The sequence below is a fragment of the Saimiri boliviensis genome, chromosome 1 (assembly GCF_048565385.1).
Source record: "Saimiri boliviensis isolate mSaiBol1 chromosome 1, mSaiBol1.pri, whole genome shotgun sequence".
NCBI lineage: Eukaryota > Metazoa > Chordata > Mammalia > Primates > Cebidae > Saimiri > Saimiri boliviensis.
The window spans coordinates 67240056-67257038 of NC_133449.1; the positions used below are offsets into that span (position 1 = coordinate 67240056).

Consider the following 16983-nt stretch of genomic DNA (forward strand, 5'->3'; position numbering starts at 1 on the left):
TTATTAACAATATTAAAACCCTCCCAGGTGGCACAGTGATATCAGTTATGTAATCTGCAAATTGGGAATCCAGATATAGAATCGTTCATTCCCTTCTACCACATTGTTTCTGCTCCTTGATATATTTTACCAGACCCAGAACACCTTTTTGATAACATGTTTTGTTAGCCGACATGTACTCAGCCAAATATGCGTTTGTCCTTACCACTTTCAAAGGCTACATCAAAAGCATTCCTTCCTTCCTTCCTCAATAGGCACTGATTCCTGTGGCCTGGCTGCTGGGAGGAAATTAAACTCAACTCTTGATAAGCTGATGTTGGCTCAAACATGCAGTTGTCAGATGGCATCCTCAGGAAAGGCTCTGCAATCCAAACCCTCATGCTCGGTGCAAACCTGAAAACTTCCTCTAAAAACTGGTCCGTTTGCTTTAACCACCAGGCCTGATTTCAAGGCAGCATGTCCTGATAGTGGAGTGGTGTTTTATTCATGCACCGCCTTCCCTTCCTATGCATTATTAAAGCCTCCTTAAAAAGCAGCCGAGGAGTCACTGGGGAGAAGACGAGCCAGCAGTGATTTCACATCTCTCTGTAAGAGGCAACATCTGCCACCAGAAAAGCTCAGGGAAAAGATTCTGCAAAATTGTAGCCTATGCCAAATCTAATAGAGATGGCCCTTGGACCCTGGGTTGATAAAAGTAGCTAATTTTTTCAAACATGGCTAATTTTTGTACCATGGAATCTTTGAATGCTAAGTAACCTAGATGGGAAACTGTAAGCGAGACTTATGAGCCAAGAGTGCCTGTGATGAGATGAGAATTAATTAGCATGAGAAGGCGGATCAGACAGATGTATGAACAGACAGATGGAGGCCCGAACCCTGCACTGTTTCCCCAGGCGTTTCAGCAACTCTTTCCCCTTGTGAAGTTCACAGCACTGGGGCTCAAATTTAGCTCCTGCACATCCCCCCTCCCCCAATAATCAAGAGTGAGCTGTGGTATTCTAAAGCCCTCCAAACAGTACCTTTGTTTCCTTCATCTCCCAAAGGAAAGATGCTGACTCCCCCAGGCAAACAGTGGGCTCCGCTCAGAGAAGGCATTAGCTGGCTGAGTTCTTTGTATAGAGGCAACAACCTCCCAGCCCCCAGGACCTCACTGCTCTGGCTCTAGACAGACAGGATCCTCCTCTCCATGCCCACCTCTGACATCTCTTAGGGCCACCTGAGGATGGGTCAGGGAGATCTAGGACTAGACCCTGGTCTCGTCTGTCCAGTGCCTTTCCCTCATGATGCAGTGCCCAAAATGCCATGCCAGCTTAGTGCCCTGCCTTCTCTGTATAGTGCCAGGGTCAAGTACATACCCAGGGATTGGGAGAAGCTTTCTATTTCATATATATGTGATCTAAATGGGTCCAGATACTCATTGCATTCACATGTTTCTCAATTGGACAGGAATTAGTTGATGACTTACTGTAAGCCCAGTATTGAGCAAGGCGCGTGCATCTGGAGCTTTAGGAAGGCATCACACTGGTTACGTCCAGAGCTGTTTCTGGTTGATTGACAAAATGGTTTTGCAAACTGTGAAGACCCAAAGGCCTCATTCTATATATTTTCACACAACTTCATGCTTTGGTTCCAGATCACTCACTTTGTCCTGTCTTCCTTCAGAATCATGGCTGGGTTCTCTCCTACGGCCTGTGCAACTTCATCCTCTCAACTCAATGAGGAGGGAGGGGAAGATTGAAAATACCACCATAAACGTTATCCTGGGGCATCAGGTCCCACAGAATATCAGCGTTTCATTTTGCCTGTGGTGCCTCAAAAAAAAGTGGAAGACACCCCAAAGAATTTCCATTTGGCATCTTCCGGTGCAGAGCCTGCCACTCATTGGAAGGTTTGATTAAGGGAAACTTAAGGCTGGTTGGTGCAGTGTCTACCTCCTCTTGTGGGACTGCCTGACATGACACATATGGGCTAGCCATTTAGCAGGTGCTGCCTAATGAAGAAGGCAGTGTCCCTGGGGAACCGCAGAACTCAGCAGTGCATCTCCGTGGGGTCCGTAGAGGGATTTATCTTTTCTCCAGCAGCCCATCTATAACTCCAGCAGGAGACCTGTGCAGCCACACATGGTCATTGAGCCCTGGGGAATGAGAGGATTAGAAGGGTCTTGAGGTGTCCTCAGCTTGTACGTTGGTGTGTACCGCCTCATGCACTGAACCAGTTCCTGTGGAGTGCACCTCTTATTGAATGCTGTTCTGGGTGCTGGGGATATGGTGAGGAGCAAAGTCAGACAAGGCTCTGTCTGCTTAGAACTTCCAGTCTAGTGACAGGCGAAAGCCCAATCTAGTTCTTTGCTGTTTTTAGGATTTCAATAAAGAAGTTTCCGCAATGAACTTTCTGCTAATTGCATATGGTCTTTGTCCCTACCTTTGTCCCCTCCTTCAGTGTCAGCCTTCTGCTCACGTCTCCTTTCCCCCAAAAAGGAAGCAATCCTGAGACAGTAGTAGGTGTTGACAGTGGAGGCCTGTCCAGGCAAGGTAGTCCTGGGCAGACCTTGGGTAAGCAGATTTCTTCCTTCTTTTCTCTTTGGTGCTCCATCAATTTCTAAGTACCCCTTACTTGCCAGGTGTCCAGGGCCTCTCATTACAATAAAGTAAGGCAGCCTGCATCCTCCTGTATTCCCCTAAGCACTCCGTGTTTTCTTTGGGTTCTCCATCCTGTCAGCACCTGATGTCTGCAAAGCACCAGGAAGAAAGCTGTCACATTCGGCCACATTGATGTATAAAGGATTAACAAATATAGTCACATGTTGCTTAATGACAGGGCTGTGTTTTGAGAAATGCATTGTTAGGTGATTTCATCATCGTGGGAAAATCAGAAAGTGTACTTACATAGACCTAGCCTGCTACACACCTAGGCAATATGATATAGCCTATTGCTCCTGGGCTACAAACCTTACAGCATGTGACCGTCCTGAATACTGTAGGCAATTCTAACACAATGGCAAGTATTTGCACATGTAGACATAGAAAAGGTGCAGTAAAAATATAGCGTTATCATCTTATGGACCACCATCACATATGTGGTCTGTAATTGACCGTATCATCATGCAGCATGTGACTGTATCTGATCAATTCTTCCTGGAATGCTGACTTTTAAAAAGAAGAGACATATTAGTCAAATAAATCCTCAGATGATTGAACTTCAGGCAAAGAGAAGTAGGGGAGGATGTATAAGTGGCCTGGTGGGATTTGGGGCAGAGAGGCCAGCCTCACTTCATCCCTGTAGGTTAGCTTGCCTTGCCTCTCAGGCTCACATAAACTGTGGCTGTTTTGTCCTGCAGACACAGGACGTAACAGATGTGTGCAAATGTGTGCATGTGTGTCCATGTCTTCTTGTTAGGTCACTGCTTAACTGACATGCATCCATGTGACTAATTTTGGCCCATAGGTTCATGGCGAGTTGGGAGGGGGTCTGCCTTTTGAAGAACCTCTGTGTACAGAGGCCTGATGTGGTACCATGCTCACATGTCCCCAGCATCCAACCCCAGAGCAGTCACTTTTGTCTTCTCACCACTCTACACAGTGGGGAAAGGCTGAGATATCTCACGTATACCATCCCAGGGCTGCAATTTGGGAACAAAATAGGATTCATTTTCTTGACACTATCTTTCACCATTTGCAAATGGTAACTATTGCCTGTGGGACTCTTGAGAAATTATGAAGTGTTAATTAGCAGAAGCACTGTGTATTTAAAATATATGGCACACTTAAATAACTATTAAATTAAACCTACTTTGCAGAGTTAAGAAACCATCTGGTCCAAAAATGTGTGGACTTGAATTTTGCTGCATATATTAAAAGAAAGTTTTAAATGCTTTTAGAAATGGTCATTTTGTGTTATGTTAGTTTCCTTAAATATGGAAATGGAGGCTGGAAATGGAAGCCTGGAAGCAGGCAGTGACCTGGCTGTGGTCACAGTGTGGGCTATTCTAGTTGACATCTCCATCTCTCAGAAACAAGATTTTAAAAGCTCCTGATGGCCCGAGGGGGATTGAAACTAAAAAGGAAGCATTTCCTGCCATATTTTGCAGAGGTGCGGAGGACAGAAACTGAGAAACCTGGACCAGTCACTGACAACTAAGTATCCCTGAGCCTTTTTTTTTTTTTCAAAGCACACCCCTTTTCACCTTGGTTACTTCATAAGTTCATTGAAGGGGTTGGAGAGAGGTTTCAATCAGGGCCTAGCAAGGTAAATAGAAATTTCTTCAAGTGTTTCTCCCTGAACTCCCAGAAAAGCCTGCCTTGCCTCACTAGCATTTGCCTTGAAGAGGGAATTTAATGCAGAAAATTTACACAGGTAATGGAGCTGAAAACGAACCAACTGGCAAAACAAGGCTTGGTGGGGCAAAGGGAGGAATGAGGTAGTGTTATTCCAGGCCAGGGGCCACGGTCACCCTGCAGAAACTGGAAGGAACATGGTGGGCCTCTGGCAGAAGCTGGGTCCATGGAGGGGATGCTTCTTGAGACAGAGCATGAGGGAAGAAAGGCCCCGGTGTCTCCTCCCATCTTCAGGCAGTGCCTCTCATTGCCGCCAACCCAGCATGGAGCCAGCTGCCATGGGAGCCTGCAGGGGTCAGTAGGAAAAGTTAGACCAGTAAAGGCCCAGGCCAGGCTGCCTTCAAAGTCCCTGTAACTCTGACACTCAATGAGCTGGAAGCTCAACATATCTTTGAGAGTTTTCCAGTGGGAAAACCATGCCAACAGGCCCGAGTGATCTTCAGCAAGGCTTCCCTACTCCCCCACCATCAAAAACAAACATTGCCAAGGTGCACCTGCCTTTTCTGCACTGGACTTGCCTATGTGGGAGGAGGACAAGGCAAGCCCTCAATGAAGGTGTCTGTATGTGAGCAGGAGGGGCATGAGAGAGAGGCTAGGAGAGGGCTTATGCCTGTGGGTGGAAAGGGGCTAATGGGGCCAGACCCAAAGGCACAGACATCACAGGGCTTCTCCCTTGAGCAGGGATGGTTGCTGTCTGTGCAAAAAGGATATACCCCATCATAAAACAACTCGCAAAAGGACAGTGTCCATAGCATGTTTTGCTAGAACATTTAATGTGTTTTCACACACGGCGCCTTTTTCAGAGAGTGCCTTCAATCAATACCTGTCAAACTGGATTGATTTTGTGTTCACTCATCCAGTGCACCTCTTCCCGAAGGAGGGCAACTGGTATTGGCAGGCACGCTCTGACATCAGCCCAAGACCGACTCCTCACACAGGCATCTCAGCTGTGGTGAAATCTGAGGTGCAGACTGACCCCCACTGTGGGCTTCAGGCTCTTTATCTGTAAATCGAGAGGGTTGGGTATATCCTAAGGGCCTTCCTGACTGCCATGCTGGAGCCCAGCCCAGATCCTGGCAGACAGGTACTGGAAATGGCCCTTTAAGGCAAGAGGAAAGAAAACACATACAGAACATGGCCTATGAGGTCCAGACAGCACTGCTGTGGCCTCAGGGGCAACAAGAGTGACCAGCAGAAGCTCCTTATAGAAACTCTAGGCCTTTACTTGTCTTTCTTGAACATGACATTGGGAGAATGCGGAGCACAGCAGTGTTTCTTCTAAATCCACTTTTCTCTGTCATACCCTTGCCCTCGAACCTCACAAAGCTTCTCCTCTCTCAACAAAAGGCCCCTACAAATCCACAGATGTCCTTGGAGGTCCCATCCTCCTGTTCTTACCCTGTCTCCCTTCTCTGGCAATTCTGCATCCAATTTTTATTATTTTTATTTTTGTTTTTTGAGATGGAGTCTCCCTTTGTTGCCCAGGCTGGAGTGCAGTGGTATGATCTCAGCTCACTGCAACCTCCACCTCCCAGATTCAAGCAATTCTTCTGCTTCAGCCTCCCAAAGTGCTGGGATTACAGGCATGCATCACCACGCCCAGCTAATTTTTGTATATTTTAGTAGAGACAGGGTTTCACCATGTTGGCTAGGCTGGTCTCAAACTTCTGACCTGCCTTGGCCTCCCAAAGTGCTGGGATTACAGGCATGAGTCACCACGCCTGGCCACTTCTGCATTCTAAAGATCCAGGCCAGGCCCCATGGCTCATGCCTGTAATCCCAGCACTTTGGGAGGCCAAGGCAGGTGAATCAGGAGGTCAGGAGATCAAGACCATCCTGGCTGAATGGTGAAACCACATCTCTACTAAAACACAAAAAATTAGCTGGACGTGACGGCGTGTGCATGTAGTCCCAGCTACCTGGGAGGCTGAGGCAGGGGAATCACTTGAACCCAGGAGGCAGAGGTTGCAGTGAGCAAGATCACGCTACTGTACTCCAGCCTGGCGACAGAGCAAGACTCTGTCTCAAGAAAATAAAGATCCAAGGAGCTAGTGAGGAAAGGTAAGCTTTTCTAGGAGTTCAGGGAGGAAAAGGGTCTGAGGGAGTGGAAAATTCAGGAATACTCATACAGGAGTCATTTTTATCCTGACTCATTTACAGAGATGAGTAACAGCAGGGAAAGAAGGCAGTTTAGTGATGAATGGGAGGCACTGGAGCCCTGGAGAGGGAGAGGTATCGGGGAATGGAGGGACCTGGATGAGGAAGGGGTAAGTTCTGCTGGACCCCAGCCTCACAGGCAGGTTACATGTTGGAGAGTGTTGGGGCTGGTGTGGGCTTTGTCTGGAGTGAGTGTTTCTTTTAAAAGAGTGGGAGATTGTCTTAGTGGTAGCTTGAGGAGCTTGAAAGCCACAAGATAACTTTGTCCTATTGTCCTAAAAGAAATGGCACAGTGCCAGTCTTCCTGCTCTGAGTCTATGGCAGACACTGGAAATCAATCCTAGCATTCTTCCCACGGATTGCGAAGAAGGACTTAAGCCCTTCTAAGGTAGCCACTACTGATCAATCAGAGCTTGTAATGTGGTGTAAAGCTTTGTGACCATTTGGCTGTGGACCGCAAGAAGTCATGGATAGTTTTTGTAGAGCATTTTGAAATATAACCCTGTGTGTGGGATGCATTGCGGGGTGGGGGCTGGAGAGAGAGCAGTGGGAGAATGCAGTAAGAATGTAAGCTAAGTGCTGTCTATATCTCCTACCCATTTTTGTGTTGAATTCGGTAGACCAGATTTTTAAAAAATTTCTTGATGTGGGCTCTTTTAGTGGGTAAAACTACCTCCCCCATCCTGGGGCATGTATGCCAGGTGCCTCTCCTCTCTTGTCTACCAAAATGAGCTTCTCAGTACCCAGTCACAGAAGAACACAGGCTATATTAGAGGTGAACTCTTGTCTTCTTTTTGGTTCAAGTGTTTTTGCCCATAAAAGCATTAATACAAAAGTCCTGATTTATACATTTCCATCAAATTCATTGAAATTAGGAAACTGGTATTCTGTCACCAACATTTCCATTCTCCCAGGAATTGTTCTGGGCCCTCCATAAGGCAAGGATGATAAAACTGTTTTTTCCCCCTAGCAAAAAGGATGAGATTACTTCTTGGTTGACCCTGTTAGGGAGTGATGAACTGGAGCAGTCAAAACCCATTAGCATTGCCCGGGTGAGCTGCTATTCAATTCAGAAGCATTGATTGGGCCCAGGGACAAGTGCCACTAAAGGTCAATGGCTTGCTTCCACTCTTTATCCCTCAGCGGAAAGCTGGGCTCTCACATGCTGTCACAGTGGCCCAGTGCTGTGGCTGACTGGATCTACAATCTACAATCTCTGCCCCTTTGTTTCTAGTGGTGTCCTTTGTCATCATGGTGCTGCTGACGACAATAACATTCTTAAACCTCGCTACTCAAAGTGTGGTCAGTGGACCAGCAACACTGGCATCACTGAGGGCCTTTGCGACATGCAGACTCTCACCCCAGACCTGCTGAATCAGAATCTGCAGCTTAGCAAAATCCTCAGGTGGTTTGTATGTATATCACAGTTGGAGAAGTGCCATGACAGTGCTGGAGGCCAGAAGTCCAAAATCGTGGTGTTGGTAGGGTTGTGCTCCATCCAGAGGTTCTAGGGGAGAATCCTTCCTTGCTGCTTCCAGCTTCTCATGGCTCCTGGTGTTCCTTGGCTTGTGGCTGCATCTCTCCAGTCTCTGCCTCCCTCTTCACATGGCCATCTCCTCTGGGTCTGTGCCTTACAGGGACACTTGTGAAGGGATTTAGGGCTTACCTGGATGGTCCAGGATGATTTCAGCTTGAGATGCTTAACTTTATTACATCTGTGAAGATCCCTTTTGTAAATAAGATCACATTCACAGGTTCTGGGAGTTAGGACAGAATATTGGGTTGAGTATTCCTCCCCCACCCCCTGCCAAATACTTATATATATATAGAGAGACATATATATAGACAGACACACACATATATATAGACATATGTATGTGTATATATTGGCAGGAGGTGGGGGAGGAATATTCAACCCAATAGAGATTGCCTTGGAACAATCCCAGATAGCGTTCTTCCCAGGTCCTCACTTGTACTCACCTTCTTCAGCTGGTCCAGCCTAGTTTTCTGACTGACTGTAAACTGCCAAATAAGACCAGCATTATTGAATGCTTCTTCTATGACAGGGATTATCCTAAGTGTTTTACATGGATGAACCCATTTCATTCCAATAGCCCCTTGGGGTGGCTACCATAATTACTGCTCTACTTTACAGATATGGAAACTGAGACACAGGGTGTTTCAGTAACCCTTGCTTCTCGTAAAAGTACATCCAGGATACAGACTAGGCAGACTGCACTGTCTTTGTTCTTTTCTATTATGGGATAATGCTTCTGAAATTATGAAGAGTTTAAAAGGTCATCTTCCTGACAGAAAAGAGAGTAGATTCGAGGAGAGAGATGGTGTCAGGGGCCTTTGTTCCACTCTCTGGAGAGGTTTGGGCAAAAAGAAGACCACAATACGGTGTGGGCATCTGTCCTGTCCACACCTGACACTGTGTGAAGTTTGGGGCCCCCAGCTGTTGGCATGTAGAGGATGTAGAGCACATCTCCCTCACCACTGAGTGGCTGGCACTTAGAACAGTACCTTGCCTCTGCGCACAAGCATGGCCGTGGCCAGCAGTAACCCTGATCCTGCAGCCTTGAGAGGGGGCCCAAGTCAAGGAGACCCCAAAGCAAAAGCAGAGAGCCCGGCAGTGAGGACCGGAGCCACAAGAGAGGTGACAGCAGGCCTCCTTGTGGGGAGCTTAGGGGAGCAGCCCAGACCCATGCAACCTGGCCTGAGCTCAGGAAAACCCATGTGCAGAGTGCATGCGTGAGGATAGTGTGGAGGTGGGGGGCAGAGACATAGCTGCCCTGGGCAGGTGCATGACTTCATCAGGAAGCTAGCAGCTGAGCCAAGTTCTGAATCCCTCATGAAGAGGCCACCCAGAAATTCAGGGGGGACATTTCTTATGACAGAGGTACAGCAATGGTCACCATTTAGAAATGAGCACACAGTGGTAGAGGGGCTCACCCAAGGTCACACAGCTGCTAAGCCCCTCGCTCCACAGCATGGAGTGGGCCCTGGAATTTCAGGCTCATGGCAGAGCAGTGCCTGGCACAGTGCCTAGACAGAGAAGGCACTTGAAAGTATGTATATTGAGTCCACCCCAACACCTTTTGCATTTAACACCATGAAGGTACCTGTTTCCATAAGACAGCTTTTAAGGGCTATGCCATATGTGCATCATCACAGAAGGTCATTAGGTGGATATTCAGTGTGGCCCCATCACTGGGCACTTTTGGTCCATACTCTGCCTTGGGCTAATACATTTCATTGGTTTGCTAACCATTATGTGAAGCCGTATTGAATGTGCTTGAAATGCCCTTTTCTAAGTGGTGAGAGGTGGAGTCTCCCCTTGCATTTACGCTCTTTAGACCATTCATGATTTTTGGCCTTGGTTTGCAGTTCTTTGCCATTTTTTTTTCCAGTCCAAAAATCTAACCCCTTCCTTTCAGTTCCAAGCTCAAAGAAGCTTCTCCTGAGGTATAAGTGTGTCAGGAGATGGCTGGGCACAGCCTTTTGTGCTTATAATTAATGGCTGGGTCAAGGGGGTCAGGGAATTAGCTGAAAAAACCTGTAACCCCATCCAAACATTCTTACCAGCCAGTGTTGTAACCAGCACCAGGGGCTGCAGATTACCTGCTCAGACAGAAAAGCGGAGCCCACCATTTAAAGCTAAAAACCTACCTATGTCTTTAGTGCAGAAATTCAGCAGCAGACATAACCTGCCTGTTTTATTAAGCTCAGTTTTAGATTAGTTGATGTTCCCTTGAGAACTTTTGATGGAGCAGTCAGCCCAGATGCATGCTTGCTGACTAGATAGAATCCAAACTGGATTAAAAAAAAAAAAAATCCAATTGTTGCAATATCAAGAACCCATATGAGTAATGATTCAATAGTAGCTCCTAACATTTATTAAGTCTTTACTGTTTGTCAGGCCCTGTGCAAACCATGTGCTTTCATATATTATCTTATGTAATCCTCTGAGGAAGGACTGTTCTTCTCCACATCGTACAAAGAACCTGAGGTTTAGAAAAATTAAGCAGCTTGTTCAAGGAATATAACTAGAAAGATGCAGAGCTGGGATTCAATCCTAGGCCCTTAATGCCATTCAGAGCCTGCATTTGTAGCCATGGTGCTGTATGGTGGAACCAATTCCCCGGGTCCCTCATGTAGGGAGGTAGTTTGGGGCCCCTATTATTTATCCCCTCCCCACCATAGTTCTTAATTTTCTCTCTACTCCCAACTCTGGGAAAACACAGGGCAGAATCAAACGGCAGATTTGGAAGTGTTCTTGTAGAGAGAATATAGGGGATGAGAACTGTCACTGATTGAGCACCTACTATGTGCTGTGATCCTCTAGAGAGCACTTTGAGCCCTTGTGATTTTCATGGGCTGAGCCTACTCAGAAATACAGGTGGTGGATAAATTTTCATCTTCATCTTAGTCTGTTGCCTCATGACATTAAGCTCTTATTTCACAGTAGAGGAAGAGGCCTCCTTAGCAGATGTACTGAAATACACACTGAGTGAAAACCTTTTTGGGAGCCATACACATCAGTCTGCCTTGTTGTAGCTCTCAGGACACTGTACTGGGCAGAAGCAGGAATTGACAGACAACAAATCTGGTTTACTGGTAAGCTCTGAATCCAGGGGTCAAGGGGTTCTCCCAAGGCCCTCATGGCCTGTTTCTCTTGTGTCATCCTTCATCTCCCTGACCCAGTATATGATATGCCACCTACCATGTAAAAGGCAGTCCCAAATTGGTGACACTAACTTCTAAGTTGAGTTCCTTTCTCCATTGATTCTAAGACAGACATTTTCCCCTGCATTTTAACATCTTTGAAGTTGGGATGTGTCCCTCAATCAATGATGACTTATAATGATAATTAACAATGTTTTTTTTTTCTCAGTAATGTTGAAAATAATTGGTGTGCCAATCAATCAAGGATATCTTAGAATTGAAGAATACAGTAATGCCAATGCTCGTTTTATTTTTACCCCTCTAGCAAATCAACACCTGGGCTTGTATCTCTCTGCCTTCACTTCTGAGACCTGTATCAAAGAAAGGTCTTTGTGCTCATCTGTGTGACTCACCTCCCATGTCATTTCTTTAAACAGGAGATGTCCTAGAAGTGAGGCTGATCTGGGTCTCCAGTATCTGATAGCCCTCAAATTGTTATCATGATGGGTATTTTTTATTCCCTCCTTCTTCTATCTTAAAATAGTTTTATAGCATTGCAGGGAATTGCAAAGCAGGGGATTATATTTTAAGATTTGTGGGCTCGCCTAAGTATTTATTTCCTTGAGTCTGATGTTAGTAGCCCAAGCACTCCACTATCCAGAGATGAATTTGATTGAATTTTAAGTTTTCTATAAATGGAGTACCATTTTGTAACCTGCATGTGGGATTTGGCTGGTTTCCTTGACAATTGTCCTTTTATATCTCTAATTGTAATTGGACCAATCATTAAGGTAATTTCTTTGTTCATGTTAGTATGGAAATTGCCTGGAGGTATTAAAAGTCACTATTAATTATGTGTGGATCACACTTATTTCCAGAAAACATGTGGCTTTCTCATCACATTTTGCCAGAAGCTGTTTTCCCTGAAGGTTGTATCTTAGGGGACTTGATTTCACCTTATTTGAGAAGAAAGGAAAACAATTAGAAATATCTTGAAATATACTTCAGAGGAAGGTAAATGATCTGGAGGACTCAAAAGAGGCATTTACCTCTAATAACCTGCTATAGGAACCAGAAGAATGTCAGAAAACTGGTGTCCTTAGTATATATGTTCAAAAGACATGGCTTCTAAGCAATAATAGTCACAGGGGAGAATAGACTAAGATGAAAGATCTGAGCTGAAAATGGAGATAAAGTAAGGATAGTATGCAAAATGATAAAATGCTTAATATCAGCATTAAAATCCACATTAATTTTGCCGAATTAAAATCAGTGAAGTGGGAAAGGGAAATACTGACCAACTGTCAGAATGTAAGGAAAATGTCAACAACAGAATCAATGAGAAGATAATGATAGATTTAGAGAGCAGAGATCCAACATACGGATAACTGGTGATCCTGCAGGAGACACTAGAATAAGACTATTCTGACCTAAAGACAGGTGGGAGTATGTTTTTCAGGGTAGGTGACCTATCATAACAGCCTCAGAAACCAATCAAATAGATGCTCAGTGGGCTGCTCGCAGTGACTTCCTGCTTGCTTCTATTTGATGGCTGTATCATTTCCTAGAGCCTGGGAGTTTCCACTGCATCCTCTGCCTCCATCAGGGAGGCAAGGGAGGAGAAAGGGAGTGGAGAAGGCACCTCAGCTCTTAATTGCCTTGACTTTTAAGAGGGGATGCCGTTATTTCTGCTTACTTTCCACTGGCTTACTTTCTCTAAGGTCCTGTCCAGACAGAAGCAGGGCTGGGAAACATGGGCACCCAGGAAGAAGAGGAATTGGGTTGGGGAGCATATAGCATTGTCTTTGACACATGGATATGCAAACATACACACAGAAATACACACAAGTTGAAATAGCTCTTTCTTTAGTATCCTCATAATAAAATCCAATATGTGAAGTGGGAAATACTGACAAACTGTCAGAATGTAGGGAAAATGTCAACAATAGAACTACTGAGAAGAAAAATGATAGATTTAGAGAACAGATATCCAACATGGTTAACTGGTGATCCTGCAGGAGACACCAGAATACAGAATCGTCAGGGAGAGGGGTGGACAGGCAAACAACATATCTCCTGTTTTCACCATCCTGTTCTTTACATTCTATAATGTCCTGAGCCTCACTGCTCAGGCTTTTGAGATGTCTCCACATGGAGGCTCCAGAGGCCAGCAGTTTCCCATGTGAGCCTTTGGACCTCCCACTCTTAACATACTCTCTTGGCTTCCCACCACCTTCCCTCTCTGGCCTTCCTCCACACCAGGACTCTCAAGTCTCATTTCAGTTTTGAATGTTCACAGGTTCCCTAGTCTGGAGAGGGGAGGGATAGTATAGGATTACCCTCCAGTTTTAGATGCAGAGTGTTCCTATTTTCTCTTATGCCCGAACAGTAGGGGTAAAATGCCCAATTATAATAAGCCCACAAAACAACTTTTGAGCTTAATGTGCCAAAAGAGCATTTATTCCCTCCTCTTACGGCTTAGGATATGGGTTATTCTATTAGACAAAGAAGGACCCATACCCAGTAGCTGTTTCCTGGATTTCTTGGTGGAGGGTAGTTGGGGATGGGAACAAGACAATCCTGTCACGTGATCCAGTGAGTTACACTTCACATTCCTATTGAAGGACAGATGCACTCAGATTGGGCCAAAGAGCAGAATTAACTGTTTCATGTTTGAATTTGATTGAGGCGAAACTTTTCAAAATGTAGCTCCATTGACTTGCCCAAAGACAAAAGGCAGGCAAGGTGACTGCTTAAAAATACCTGTGACAGGATTCCAGGGCAGCCTGAGGTGGAACAGTGAATCAGAGTCAGCTCGACTGGACAGCCTCGATGGGCTTTTATCTGCATAGTCTCCCAAGTTTGACCTTTTCACTGAAGGCACTGAGTGTGGGAAGACCGAGCCCAGCCATCTTGCTAGCTCAGCACTGTCTGCATCACCAGGGCTTCTGCAACAACCCTTTCTTTCCTTTCCGTGAAGGCCCGAGGTCCACATAGGTTTGTGATCAGTGGCAGAGGCTGCTGATGAGTGCGTTAAAGCCCGGTACTGGAGCCTCGAGGTTGGGACCCCCGGTCGCCTTCATGAACCTACACTGAAGCACTGTGCCCCAATATTGTAATCATCACTCTGTGAGCCGCTCCCCACACTCCTATCCTGGACCTTTTGAGAAATGGGACTGCAATTGTATCCCTTCGCGTCCCCAGTGGTAAGCCAGGTTCTGACCCCTGGCAGGTATTTAGTGGAAGGATTGCCTTGGGTCTAGATCAAGCAGGTCTCAGAGGTGGCTGTACCCATCCTGCAGTGACTGGTAGCCCTGGGAGTGCAGGTGGGTGACTCACCACCAGCTGTCACCACTGCAGCCCACCTGTCCTCTTGAGGGGCCAGCAGCATCTTCTTTACCTAAAAGCTCAGCTCACCTTGTCAGAGTGAGTACCAGAGGTGCCTACTCTCTGCCTGGCCTCCTAGTCCCCATTTCTGTACTGGGAAAGAGCTTGGTTCTGAGTCCCACATGCCAGAAATGAGAAGCAGAATCATCCTTTCTTGTGCTGGCCAAGTCCCCAGGGCTTCTGCCAGGAATATAGAACCTGGGCTCTGGCCATGTACTGATGTCCATTCCCCCTACTTCCTATCAGGCCCCTGGCATCTGCTCACCTTTCTTTGAATGAGGGGCAGAAAGTGTGGTGAAGTTAAAAAAAAGAACAGGCTCTAGAACCAGAGGGGTTCAAACCCAGGCTGTGCCTTTCACCAGCTCTGTGGCCTGAATCAAGTCACCCAGGTTCCTGCAGCCTCAATTTCCTCTCCTGAAAAACTGGGCTGGGTCCTTCACTGCAGGGCTGGGCATAGCATTGGGCACCTACTGGAGTTTCACAGATTTTGTTGATTGAATAATGTCTTTCTTCAAGATCTAGCTCAGGACCTTGGTCCTCATAATGTGTACCCAAGGTTCCCAGTCTCCTTTCCCAAAAGGCATTGAACACATTCATTTCTGATCACCTCGGAATTTGTTGTCGGCGCCCTGTAGGGTGTTGGCCTTAACAGTTAATTACGTATCTGCGTATATGTGCATATATCTATGTATGTATCTATGTATGCTTCATTTGCATGCATGTTTTTCATGAATACGAACATGACTATGGGCCTCTAGCAGGCAGGGTCCTGTCTGATTTCTCCCAGCCATCTTCCTTCTCACGTTCAATTCCAGTTCTTACTCACTCCTGGGCACCAACAGATACTTGATAAATAACTGTTTATTTAGTTAGAGGGTGTGGAAATGATTCCAAGTCTGTAAGAAAGAATACTCTGTCCATTCATTCCACCACAGTCCAATTCCTGGGTAGAAGAACAGAAAAAAAAATGCCTACCAACTATTAGGTTTGAGGCTGCTTTCTGGAGGGCCTGAATTTTTAAAATTCACTGGACTTTGCTAGGAACATGCCAAAAGTAAGTACTCATGGGGCCTGCAGCAGTAAAGGGGTTAAAGGATTCTTCCAATTAAGAGGGAAGACAGCAATGTCCTTTTTCTTCTTTTCAACTATTTCAACTTCTTTTCAACTGTTTCATCTTGGATACAGAGAGACTTTACTATTGCTGTCCTGCCTCTTTCTCTCTTTCTTCTTTTCAACTATTTTGGCTTAAATGATCACAGCTGTTAATACCTAATCTAGAACTTTATAAAATTCAGAACCGTTTGAAGAAATGATGATAAGCTTCCCCATAATCCCGCCCACCAGAGGCATGAGCTTTCTGTTTATCTGAACACATCAGGCAGGGCGTGGTCTAGTCCCTTATTGAACTGTCTTCATTTTTTCTGCAAAAGTAGCAGCAGCTCAGCCCCGACCGTCTCCTCTCTCACTTGTGGGAGTCTCATTCAGGGATCGGTGAGTCTGGCTTCTGACTTCAAGCCTAAGTCCTGGAGCAAATGTTACACTATCCTTGTGGGGAGCTGACCTGTGGGGCTGGGGCCTGGGGCGTTCAGAGGCCAGCACTGCTGAGGGACCCATGGCCATGGCTGTGGGGGAGCACTTGGGAAATGGCAGCTTGTGTCTTTCCACTTTCAGCTCTGGGTGCTGAGCCACGCAGACTGTGTGTTCCTGTCTGGAGAGCCCCCTACTGAAGTGGCAGGAGACAGCACCTGCCTCTGCTCACGGTGCATGAAGCTGAAGCTGATTTTAACAAACAGTCAGACAACATGGGCATCTGTTACTCCCCTTATAGACCTTTTGTTCCTCTTATAGCCACAAGGAATGATCCATAGAAATGTGATTTCATACTTCAGTGGTTACATGTACTTGATCTTCAGTGGGACAGGGAAGAAGATGCTTGGTAACAGGGAGCCTGTTTCGTGATGTGTAGTCTCCAGCTGCCCTCCCACCAGGGTGAATCCCAAGCAGGGACTTTGCTGAGGGGCTGCAGAGGTGTGAGGAAGCAAGCTGGCCAGGGTGAGAGGGAGCTCCTGAGCTCCTCTGTGCAGAGAGGAGGGTCCCAGGCAAGGCAGGTGAGGGGGTACTCAAGGGAAGAGGTGAGAGAGACACAGAAGAGGACAGGGCTGAACATGGGAGAGCCATGGGGGTTGCTGTGTGTGACGTGTGATGTATAATATTACCTTCTGTGTCTCCCCATAGCTAATGTCGGATTTGTTAGTGTAAGAGTTGCACTCTGTTGCTGAGATTCTGTCTCGAATTAGGCAAGAAGGGTGGCTGAGGGGCCAGCCACTGGGTTATATACCAAAAGAGGAGGTGATTGAGGCAGTGAGGCACCTGCCATGTGTTCCTCCATGAACACTCAGCACCTTACCCTTCAGGGTCTGCCTCCTCACGCTGTATG

The 16983-nt window shown here is 46.3% G+C and overlaps 1 protein-coding gene across 4 annotated transcripts in view; it reads left to right on the forward strand.

The window, feature by feature from the left end:
- The window catches only part of ADD2 (adducin 2), a 114250-nt gene that overhangs the window by 37864 nt on the left and 59403 nt on the right, over positions 1-16983 (forward strand). Inside the window, exon 1 of one of the 4 annotated variants that reach the window (XM_074398612.1) lies at positions 15680-16037. The exons of the other annotated variants lie outside the window; for them this stretch is intronic. The gene's annotated coding sequence lies outside the window, so the exon portion shown is untranslated. Of the gene's footprint in view, positions 1-15679; positions 16038-16983 lie in introns of those variants that run through there. 4 annotated transcript variants of the gene reach the window in all.